This window comes from Hyperolius riggenbachi, chromosome 1, assembly GCF_040937935.1.
Source record: "Hyperolius riggenbachi isolate aHypRig1 chromosome 1, aHypRig1.pri, whole genome shotgun sequence".
NCBI classification, from domain to species: domain Eukaryota; kingdom Metazoa; phylum Chordata; class Amphibia; order Anura; family Hyperoliidae; genus Hyperolius; species Hyperolius riggenbachi.
The window spans coordinates 457065405-457077552 of NC_090646.1; the positions used below are offsets into that span (position 1 = coordinate 457065405).

Here is a 12148-nt window from a genome sequence, read left to right on the forward strand (position 1 = left end):
TTCAGCAATGCTCACTATGAAACAATCTCTCTCTGATGACTACTGCTAATCCCACTGCTTAACAGCAGACAATTTTAATTAATATAGTCCAGGTTTGCTGAATAATTTACAGATCTCTCACCGGGGATCCTAAGACATCACTGGAGATGCCTCACACTGCAAGGGCTTTTTCTAAGCGCTTGTGATTTTGAAAGCTCTTGCTAATGTAATGCTACACTATGGCGCAGTGCACACCAAAAACCTCTAGCAGATCTGCAAAACGCTAGAGGTTTTTGAAGCATATTTTAGAGCAATTCTAGGCATGTTTAGAGAGATTTTCTAAACACGCCAAGCATTTTTTGGAGCGTTTTTATGTAGCAGATTTCAAATATTGTTACAGTAAAGCTGTTACTGAACACCTTCTGTAACAAAAACGCCTGGAAAACTGCTCTGATCTAGCATTTTTCAGAGCGGTTTTCCACTTTCCTATACTTTAACATTGAGGCAGAAACGCCTCAGAAATCTAAAAAATGCTGCAGCCCCTGATTTTGCGTTTGTGGAAAAAACGAACCGCTCTGGTGTGCACCATCCCATTCACTTTCATTAGCAAAGCTGTTTCCCCCCTGCAAGCGTTTTAAAAAAACGCTCCAGAACCGCTCTGGTGTGCACCAGCCCTATGTGTGTGTTGCGATTTTATAAAAATCACCCATAGCATTACATTGACAAGAGCTTTTCAAATCACTAGCGCATAAAAAGCTCTTGCAGTGTGAACCAGGCCTTAGAAAAATCAGGCCCTGTATTGTCACAGCAGGGCTATAAACAAAATGTTGTTGGGTGTACTTCACTTGTGTGAACAAGTGAACAATTGTTGGAGCACAGAATTGTATGGTCTAGTGGTGACTTTGGGTGCTGGCAAAGTGCAACAATTCTAAAACAAGAGACTCAACAACATATAGCAACATGCAGTGAATTAGATTTCCATGTATAAGTACATCAGAGGGCAAAACAAAAGCTTGGCAGATGAGCTTTTTGTTCCTAGGGTTGTACGACTTTCAAGGGGACATGATTTGCGTGTGGAGAAAAAAAGTTTTTGCCATCTATTTAGAAAAGGGTCCTTCACAGTGAGAGTGGTTAAATCTGGAACATCTTACCTCAGGAAGTAGTTATGGCAAACTCTATATCTGCATTTAAAGAGGGGTTGGACGCTTCCCTTGCATTGAAGGACATCCACGGCTATAAATTTAGGTAATTCCCCGAAGAGTTGATCCAGGAATTTATCTGACTGCCACCTGAAGTCGGGAAGGAATTTTTCCCTTTTAATGCTAATTGGCTCAGGCCTTTTAAGGTTTTTGCCTTCCCCTGGATCAACTGGAATATGTGCAGGTTGACGATGGTGTTTTATTTTCATTTTATTTATTTGTTGTTTTTTTTTTTTCTGGTTGGGCTTGATGGCCCAATATCTTTTTTCAACCAAACTATGTAACTAAGTTGTACTGTTATATCTCCTGCTCGATATACCCGGGATATACTGTACACTAAACAGGCACTGGTGCCACCACTTGTAAACAGCTGGACATGCACAGAATCACAGTTTCTTGCAATAAATATAAAAACATTTACATAGCTAAAGGCTACAGCACAGCTTTTCAAAATGGGTACTATGCAGGAATGCCAGAACCCTTTTCAGTAGAATTACCTGCCCTCTGGATGACACAGTTGGCTATCCCTTGAGACACCTTCTGGGCTTCCTATAACATACCAGCATGTCAAGTCGCTACGGCGCCTACTGTGCATCAGGTCTTTACTTGGGGGAGATACTCAGTCTCCGTAAACAGCACCACTGTTTGCGTTATTCCTTTTCTATTACCTTCTAAGCCACCCACGATATCTGCTACAGGAAGGAAGGGTCACCTAAAAAAAAAAAAAAAAAAAGTGTTGCATACTTGGTAGTGGCCCCAAGGCCACTCAAGTCCAGACTAGAAGGCATACAAAAAAAATATGGAGTGGTGGATCTTGGGAAGAATTTTCTTTTAGACTCTCAAGTAGAACATAATATCCATAGAGGCAACAATCACCACACTAGCAATGTTAGAAAGAATAGCTGATTAGGCATGTTTAGAAGTCCTTCCAGTTATTACTGTTCCTGTAGTAAAGTTATACCAGTTCCAGCACACATCACAAGCTTGGACACACAATATTTTCATGTTAATATCAATGCTGGATTCGATGTCCAATGAGCCTGAGAACAATCAGGAGTGTGCCTCTACATTAAAACAATCCTTTTATGGTGCACGTATTAGTACGCTGCCGGTGAGCTGGGCACAGGGAGAGCCAATTGAAGGCTCACCCTGCTGCCACTCAAATTCCTAACAGTGTTAAATACTATTTACCCTCCAAGTCATTGCAACTCAGAGGGAGATGTCATTCGAGGTCCGTCGATCTCTGGAACCCCAAATTACCCTTACACGCCCCACGCACTATAGCATTGCTGCTATAGCGGCTCCTAGTGCCCAAACAACCTGCTTCGTTCTAATGTATGTAGGGATCTAAGGTAAAGTTCTTGAACAAACATTCCATCACACCAGAAGGTATTTGCATACCTAAGGAGGGTTTTGAAAAGTGTATATTTGTGTTAGAAGTGAAGCACGTTAGTTGAGGCGTCCAAACGTATGTTATGGCAACAGCTGGATAGTTTTACTCATAAATTAAATAAAAAATAATAAATAAAAATATATGGTATGATAAGGAGGTCTCTTATCTCCAAAGAAGACTCACGTCTTCTAGAAATGGAGTCTTTATTAAAATAACGGTTATACTGTAGACAACGCGTTTCACGGGACTGTGTTAGGTATCTCCATATTCAGACTCAGTAGAGGTAACAACACAGCTCAGAGGGATGAGTGAGAAGTGACCCCAAGCTCAGATCACACTGCATAGTGCAGTGCACTCTCCTGCAGTAAAGTGTGGAAGTCCCTGGTCCACAAATAAACCAGAACTCAAACATCTGGGACGAGGAGCATAAAGACACAATAACTAGATGGTGAATACACTTAACCACTTCACTTAAAATCAATTAATCTACACTTTCACAGAGGTCACAGTCTGGGAGAGTCAGCAATGCACTGAAGCATTTTTACTGTTTAGTGATGAAGTATTTTAATTATAATCACTTTAGCACAAGATTGTGACCTTGGACAGAGACGAATACGTAAGTGTTTCTATATGTTCTGTTTATTGTTCCCTGTAGCGCTATCGCTAAGAAAAAAAATAATTGCTTCCTCCTCACATCCGTGATATGTTTATTCATCAGATCTTAATAATAGCTATCAAATGTGTACCCAATGGGCCCAGCACAGGTGAGACAGTGAGGATGCATAATCACATGTGCAAGTTGGAAACAGAGATGCTGCCAGTGGCGCCAGCAGTGGTGAGGCTGACAGGTTTGTACTGGTGTACTGGTTAGGGTTAGGCATTGTTTAACAGGGTTAGTGTAAGAGAATAAGGTAGGGGGGGGGGATTTATTTTATTGAGTGATGTAAGTGTCAGAACTAAATCTGCATTAAAGAGAACCAGAGAGGATCCTAAAATCACCACCGGATCACAACACTTGCAGCCTACCTGTGCGGCTGGAGCAACATAGCCAGGTGAAGCTTCCTGCTGACGGCCACCGATGGATATCAGTATTGGGTTGGGAGTATGGAGACCTTATGTTAAAGCATGCCGGTTCTTTAAGCGAGACCTAATCTACGTCTATTTGAATTACATTGGACATGCAATTATATGATTCCGTGCCTCTCCTGCTATTTATTGCATTCCTTTCCACAGTTGGACTGGTTCGTGTTATTAGTGGGGTACCCCATGTTCTGAGTGGTGTGATTGGGAGTATGTGTCAGTGTGGCATGTATGACAGCTGGTTTTTTAATGACAACAGCACTGTTGCTTGTTAGCTCCATTGTTTGTAATATATAGATGGTCTTGCAATTATATATGTCAATCATTTTTTGATTATTATTTAGTATTTATATAGCGCCGACATATTACGCAGTGCTGTACAGTGTATATATATATATATATCTATATATATCTATATATATATCTATATATATATCTATATCTATATCTATATATATATATTTATATCTATCTATATATCTTGTCACTAACTGTCCCTCAAAGTAGCTCACAATCTGTATATGTCTATATTATGTAGTGTACATACTGTAGTCTAGGGCCAATTTTAGGGGGAGCCAATTAACTTATCCGTATGTTTTTGGAATGTGGGAAGAAATCGGAGTGCCCGGAGGAAACCCACGAAGACACGGAGAGAACATACAAACTCTTTGCAGATAGTGCCCTGGCTAGGATTCGAACCAGGGACCCAGCGCTGCAAGACGAGAGAGCTAACCACTACGCCACCGTGCTGCCCCAATCAATAAAGTCTTTCATTTTTGAATACACCGCTGAGTCCCTAAGAACCCTTTGTTTTTGATATTTGTATGTACAAACAAGGTTCAGGACTTACTCCCAAATTGGGAAGGTGATGCATAATTATATCACTTATGTTCCACAATTTCCCTACCCCCCTTTCCCCGTTGTACGTGTACTGGTGTACTGGTTAGAGGTAGGCATTGTTAGGGTTAGTGTAAGAGAATAAGGTAGTGGGGGATTTTTTTTATTGAGTGATGTAAGGATGTAAGCGTCAGAACTAAGTCTGCATTAAAGAGAACCAGAGATGGTCCTAAAATTATATACTTACCTAAGAAGACCTCTGGATCCTCCAGCAGCTTCCAGTGTTATACTGGAGACAAGCACCCCTGCCCAGGACTCTTCTGAAGATCACGACCGCGCTCCTATTCATGCACGAGCACAGTCATGCTGTACCCACGCGTGCATGACTGCGTCTGTGCAATACCACAGAGCAGCTCATGGACAAGCAGCTTCATGCTCAGTGCGCAAGCTCAGTAAGACCACGCTCGCGCATGAAGAGGAGTGCAGCCACATAACATATCCGACAAGCTCTTGTCAGATATGTTCCGGAGGTCCACACCCAGCATTGGTGGAGGCCAGGAGGGCGAGGGAAGCCTTTGCAGGAACCAGAAGCTTTCCTTCCTTAGGCAGATATTTCATTTCTTTATTTTATCTTGCCTCAGGTACACTTTAAATGATGAAGGATCGGATTGGAGATCAGGATGGGGTTGAGGTCAGGGGAGATGTGTGGAGAGGTTAAGATAGAGTATCATAAATACAAAACTTGGTAAGGAGTGGCTGTCACAGGGCCCCTAGTGGCCGGACCGCAAAATGCCTTCCAATCGGTTTAAGCACACAGACCATGCAAGCTGTGGGCGCAATCGGTGCGCAGAAACCACTGGAATTTTGGCAGCAGACCGACTAGAAGGGAGCCTGTGAGTTACGGCAATACAATTTACACACTATTTCAGGGTATAACTGCCACCACCTCTGTTACCATGGGACAGAGGAGCCCACTGACTGGCTGATTCTAGACCTGCAAATACAGTAAAACGGTTAAACCCACTCTATTCTTTCTAGCTAGCAACAATAGTAGCGACTCTTCAGAGACCAGGGTTCAGTTTTTGCGGCTGAATAATAGGGTAGCTGAACCAATAAATGACAGTAGCGTCGTTTATTAAAAATGCGATATAAATAATTAATATATACAGAAAATCGTTAAAATCAACAATTAGAGAGACAAATGATAACACAGTATAAAAAATAAAAGGGAGAAAATACTTAGGTTCGTGGAAATATGTCCTTCTGGGAAAACTCATAAAGTTCTTGGTTTCAGTTCAGTTCAGGAGCAAAGTTCAGACAAGATAGCCACCACTGTTCCTCAGAGTGGCAGCATGCTCCCATGAAGGTGGAATTTGGAGGAATGAGGGAGGAGTCCCTGGCAAACACTTTTGACTGATCCCCATCTTTGGGTGGAGTCTCAGGCCTAGCCCAGGGGCTGGACAGGGTGTGGGTAACTTCTTGGGTGGGTTCTGGGTGCCCACCAAGTATGACATTTTTCATATCTCGGCCTATGCTTATTGCACACACATAACGGCCACAGATTCATGCTCCTCAGAATATGACAGTTCATAGGACATCAAACTCGGGTGCGTTCGCATGCTCGGTTACGAAATAGTGGAATACCTTGGGTTCTGGGTATGTCAGTGACCTCAATTTAATATTAAAATATTCACCAGACCCGGACCAGCAGAATGAGAAAACTTCCACATCTCTCCTATGAACAGTACTCCTTAAACCGGCGAAAACTCCGTGCATTCCTAAACTGGCTCCATGGCTCCTGCAAGTCTGAGCCCTGGCTGGGGAAGCTTCCTCTGGATGAAAGGACTTTTGGTGTTTTACACCTCTGGCTAATTAACAAGTCACTGGCCAGGAAGGGAACTCTTTTGATCATGTTAATTAACCACAGGGACCTTTTCAGTGAGCATACTTGCTCTCATGAAAATAACTCTGCTAACACCTATGAAGACAACAGGGACACGAGGCTTGACTGCAGATAGCCACAGACAGACAATCTATGGCGGGCAATGCAACGACAATCGGTGCAGTAAACCGGCTGCGTTCTAGTTTCTCACGGCTCGTCCGTCACAGTGGCAACAATGAAAGTGCTGCTCATTTAAACGAACCCAAGGAGGGTTACCCATTTTGCTACAACTCTGTAATCAACGCTTACAGCAAGGCACTAAACTGAATACAAGTTAGACAGTCAATGTCAATTCTTTGCTGACTTTTCCACAGAGGTCCAAAAATTGGATGCAGAAATATGTGGAGTAACTGTTAGACCCGTGTCCCAGCCAGAAATGCTTTTTGTGGTCACTCTCCCTCTTTTGTTAGTGCAAGCCTGTTCTGCCCTGTCAAGAGACCAGACTCATACCTAGCCAACTCTTGGGCCCATATGCAATTCACTTTTCACCTGCCTTTTCTCTTAGGTGATATTTTCACAATTTGTAAATAAAATGTCTTTTAAAAAACTGCCAGCCAGCTAAAAAATGCTCAAAATATTTTTTACAGTATTGTTTCACCTACTTTTTGGCACTTTTTCAATTGCAAAGTGCTAAAAAGTTATTTTAAATAGAAGATGAAAAAATATATCTCCTAGGAGAAAAAACTCAGGAGAAAAAGTGAATTGCATACGGCCCTTGGGCTCTTATCAGACTCACACTCTGGCCCTTATTCAATTCACTTTTTCTCCTGAATTTTCTCCTAGATTATATTTCCACACCCGATCAATAAAATGCCTTTTAAGACAATAGCAAGCAAGAAAATACTCAGAATAATTTTGACAGGTCTTTTTTTACCAACTTTGTGTTCCTTTTTAATTGCAGAGTGCTGAGAAGTTATTTTAAACAGAAGATGAAACATGAATTACCAGGAGCAAAATTAAGAGATAAAGCAAATTGAATAAGGGTCACTGTGTTTACCTCATATGAACTGTGAAGAACTTTTCCTATGTAACATCTAGAGTGGTTGTAATCAACCTGCTATTCGGCTAGGTTCACACAGGCAAAAATTGGACTGTTGTCCAAAACAGAAATGTCGACAGATCTTATGTTACCACATGCCCACTGCAGTGGTGGAATGCAAAGTCTCATGCCGCCCGACTTTTCAGAACACGGTACAGAAATTGGACGTTGTAGATAGCATAGGATCTATGACGTGTTTCAATGGACACCACAAAATGATGGGTGAACACACCAGATAGTACATCGGATCTACTGTGACTGTCCATGACAGGAACATGGCATTGTGTGAACCTAGCCAGAGCCTTCCGGGTCTGTATGCTTGTTCAAAGTATTCTAGAACTGTGTATTTGTCAGGATTGTTTACAACTACTCCGGTTAGAGATTTAAGAATTTTCATAGCTGAATCTACACAAGGCACGAGTTACAGCCTGCGTGCTTTATACAAGACTGAACCACACCCATAGAAGAACAAATAGCCATCAACCGTGTCCTAGGAACACCATGCCACCGAGAAGTACACTAATCTGCCAAGTTTTCTATGCAATGCTAAGCAAATCTAGAAACTGGGATATTTGGTGGTCAGTCCTAGAGAAGTATGAACATACTCAAGTAGTCTATGGTTACTATAAAAGTAAAAAGCAACATTTTAGCATTACAGTACCAAAGTTTGTACACAGTTACAGAGACTAACAAGTATATACAACCTGAAAGCTAAGAGACCGAAACATTTAATTCAAAAAGAAACAATGTTCATGTGATTTAACATAACATCTCAAACACTACAGGGGCGCAACTACAAATCAGGGGCCTACCCTCCTGCAAAACTTTGATGTGCCCCCATTAATGTTCACACCCCTTCCCTTGCCTCCCCTTGGTGACCCTCACAACATGGGGGATCCATCATACAAGGGTCATAAAACAAGTGATTACATCGTAATCTTCTCACACATAAGATGCGAAGCCATAAAAACACCTGATCTGGAGTAAATGAGAAAGAAATGTTAGTAGTTGGGGCCCCCTCACACCTCTGGGCCCCACTGCAGTAGTAGGGGCTGTTCCCCCAGTTGTGCCCCTTAACTGCCCCTCAGAGGGGCTCACAATCGAATCCCAACCATAGTCATATGTCAATGTATAAACTAAATTCCCTACTAACTTGTGCTTAACACAACTGATCAATTTTAATAACAAAAAAACCTCAAGGATCAATTGCTAGTTCTCAAAAAAGTGTATTATGACAAATAACATCATATATTATACACCCAATATACCCATGATCCCCAAGAATTGCACCGCCCCTTTAAGACCTGCAAGGCATGTACATGAATCCCTGTATGAACCTATAAATAAATATTATAGGTCCATACAGGGGCTCATGTACATGCCTTGCAGGTCTTAAGGGGTGGTGCAATTCTTGGGGATCATGGGTATATTGGGTGTATAATATGTGATGTTATTTGTCATAATACACCATTTTGATAACTAGCAATTGAGCCTTGAGCTTTTTTTATTATTGAAATATGTCAATGTATGTATCATATAGTGTATGTATCTTAGTCTAGGACCAATTTAGGAGGAGGCAAATTAACTTTTCTGTATGTTTTGGGGATGTGGGAGGAAACCTGAGTGCCCGGAGGAACCAATGCTGAAAGGTGGGAATGCTAACCACTATACCACCGTGCTGTATTTGACCTATCAGGTCAAATAACTTCAACGGGGGGGATGACGCAGGAACAATGGGATGGATCAAGGACTGAAGGCCCTATAGTATACAGAGCCTTCCCTTTACATAGGGATTTAGCGCAAAGCGAGTTTCCTCACATCAGGTACACTTTTAAGGAGCTCATTAACCTCCCTGGCGGTGCATTTCTGTCTGGAATAATTGTGTATGGAGTCAAAAACGGTAAAATGTTTTCAAGAATTTTAGGCCGCCAATTCTTAAGTCATAACTCACACCGCGCGCGTGCGTACACATATACACATATACATACATGCACACTTCTCTCTTTTCAGTTGCTTTTGCCTACTTTTGAGGATTTCACAGTCTCTACACTCAGATTAAGCGTAATTAAGCATAATCCTGCATTGCCATAGGGAGAAGAACTACCGGCTCAATTGTGATGACGTGACGCATATAAAACTTTTTTTTGCTTGTATATAAAGACGTTGCTTGTATATCAATTCAAAATTTCACAAAATTTTTGCTTGTATTGCAAAGCGCTCTTAAACCAAGTTACTCACAATCCAAGGTTTTACTGTATATTTTCTAAAACTTGCATAAATGTCAATCAATTCCTAATCCACTGACACTTTGGGGAATCTCCTGCACCGTGCTCACGGGGAGTATATTTCTGAGGTTGTAACGCATCACAAATGTGCATAACTTTTCCAAGTCAGTTGCAGGCAGGTACACAAAGAGCCAATATGCAAAACAATTAACTGAAACATGAAGCACACAAAGCTGCTGCCCATAGTAACTTCCATAGTACACCCCCCCCCCACCCTCTACTTTCTGAGAGACAGAAGGGAGACATAGTTTAGTACAAACATATCTTTGCAAAAGACACCCACCCACATTTACAGAGAGGGATACCATGAACTGTTTAGGAACAAAAAAAGACTCATGTTCAAGTCACACTGGTTCTCTCTACCATCACCAAATACTATTGAATGGTTTAGATAGAAAAATAAGAAGAGAAAATAAACGTTCAATTTTCTTTTGGGACCCTCTGCCAAATATTACAAATGAGCACCTGGAATTTAAAAGTATGCAGTGTGATTGGCTTATGGGTGCCATGACAACAACGCAAGCCAATCACCTGTGCCATTCTGTTTGCAGCAAAAGCGTTTCCCAGTTGAAAACAGGATTTCAAAGAATTATCTATTAAACTAGAGAAGGGAAAACCTAGGACCACTTCCATTATTCTAAACTAGAATCTAAAAGCAGTAAATGTCTACACAGCAAATAATTATGTTGCTGAAGTTGACCAGATTAGATGATATATCATGTTTTTATCTCCAGTGGCAAAAAAACTTAAAAAAAAAAAAAAACATATCCTCACCTCACTGAGAGTAAAGGGCCTATTGGTGCAATGCTATTAAAAAATGTGATGCAAGTTAAGGGGGAAAATCTTCTGCTCCAGTGAGACACAATAAAGCAGTGTACAAGGGATATAATATAAATGGAATTTGCACAACCATCTATGAAAGAAGCCTTCTGCTAGGCTAAATCATAGTGGTGGCGATAGAGGTGTATGTAGCACCCCTGGGCCCCCCAATAGATTTGAACACTCCTAGACAAGGACTGACTGAGAGAATCGGCAGCAGGACAGCTTGGTCGAACCCTCTGCAAACAGCTTACGGCTAAAGGACTGCTGCAGATCTCTCTACCTGTTTTGCATACATATTACACTTAATCACCAACCAACAATAATGACCATACTGTACTAAATGACATGTGGGACTGCACCTTTATAAGTGTAGAAATCCTGAGAGCTACAACACACTGCAAACAAGAAAAACATAATGATAGTAAAGGCTAGCATTCCTTTTTCCTTATTGTGCACTGGACTGGCATGCCTGTGACATAATAATCTGCAGTGCTAGACACAGCACAGCCAGAGCTGCTATGGAACATAGGATTTCAGAACATTATTTCACTCCTGCCACACAGTTCCCACTTCAGGAACTGCAGCATGCAGCGCTGGGGGGCAGAAATGCTTTAACCCATTAAAAAGGCAGTCATAGCAAATAATCACAAAATAATTCTGAAATAAGTGAGCTTATCTTTATGAATAAGACTCCAGGCCCACCCATGCAAATGTACACAGAGCCAATAGCAGGAGGGAAGCTCTGCATGTAAGATCCCCCATAAAGCAGTAAATTAAGATTTCATGGTGACAGGCAGCAGCCAAACATCATGCATTTTAGTAGGATGTCCCCCAGAAGGCTTGCAATCTACTGTACCTTCTATCACACTGCTTTGGGATGATGGGTTGATCTTCTCACTCTTGTCATGTCTCACCCTGTCATTCCTTTTTTTTTTTTTTTTCAACACACTCATTTAAATACGTACGTATATTGCAGTAAAAATTCCCTATCCAACCTGCTGCATTATCCCCGGCTCGCACTGAGCCTTTAAATCCAGCCTTGATTCAGCTCGCACGGCAGTGTGGGATTGTGGATCCAGCACTTCCATCAAGTGACAGCGACGTCCCTGCTAATCACTCCTGGCCAGCTGCTGCATATCCCGGATGCTAAGCAAGGCCAGGCAGGCGTGCGGCTCGGGGTTGGGAGAGAAAGACTCAAGCAAGCGGATAGAGCTAGCCAAGGAAGAATTGAACAGAACTACAATACCCGTGAGTCTTTGCGAAGGGCTTTCTAACAATGTGCTGTAAGCTGGCTGTTGGTGGAGCCTGAATCCTCCATTCACAGCGCCATCTGCTGGGGCACTTGGGCCAGACTTCGTAAGACGTTACCCCTAACCTGGACTGTTTGATCAATAGCTATTGATTTTGATGAGTAAGGAAGATGACACAGAGACTGGTTGTAGGCGAATCAATAAAAATTCTATCATCATATTATATTTCAATGGACCTCATCTAAGTAGTAGCAGTGCTAGTTTAAATTAGGCAGGGCTGTGAAGAAGCTGACACACAAGCCTGTTAAAATTTAGATTTGTT

The 12148-nt window shown here is 41.8% G+C and overlaps 1 protein-coding gene across 5 annotated transcripts in view; it reads right to left on the reverse strand.

The window, feature by feature from the left end:
* Positions 1-11844, reverse strand: part of ASPHD2 (aspartate beta-hydroxylase domain containing 2) — a 78276-nt gene extending 66432 nt beyond the window's left edge. For 2 of the 5 annotated variants that reach the window (XM_068238891.1, XM_068238913.1), the window contains exon 1: positions 11433-11789. The gene's annotated coding sequence lies outside the window, so the exon portion shown is untranslated. Of the gene's footprint in view, positions 1-1846; positions 1891-11432; positions 11790-11822 lie in introns of those variants that run through there. The other 3 variants (XM_068238903.1, XM_068238939.1, XM_068238922.1) reach the window with 3 other exon arrangements.
* Between the last annotated feature and the right edge of the window lie 304 nt (positions 11845-12148).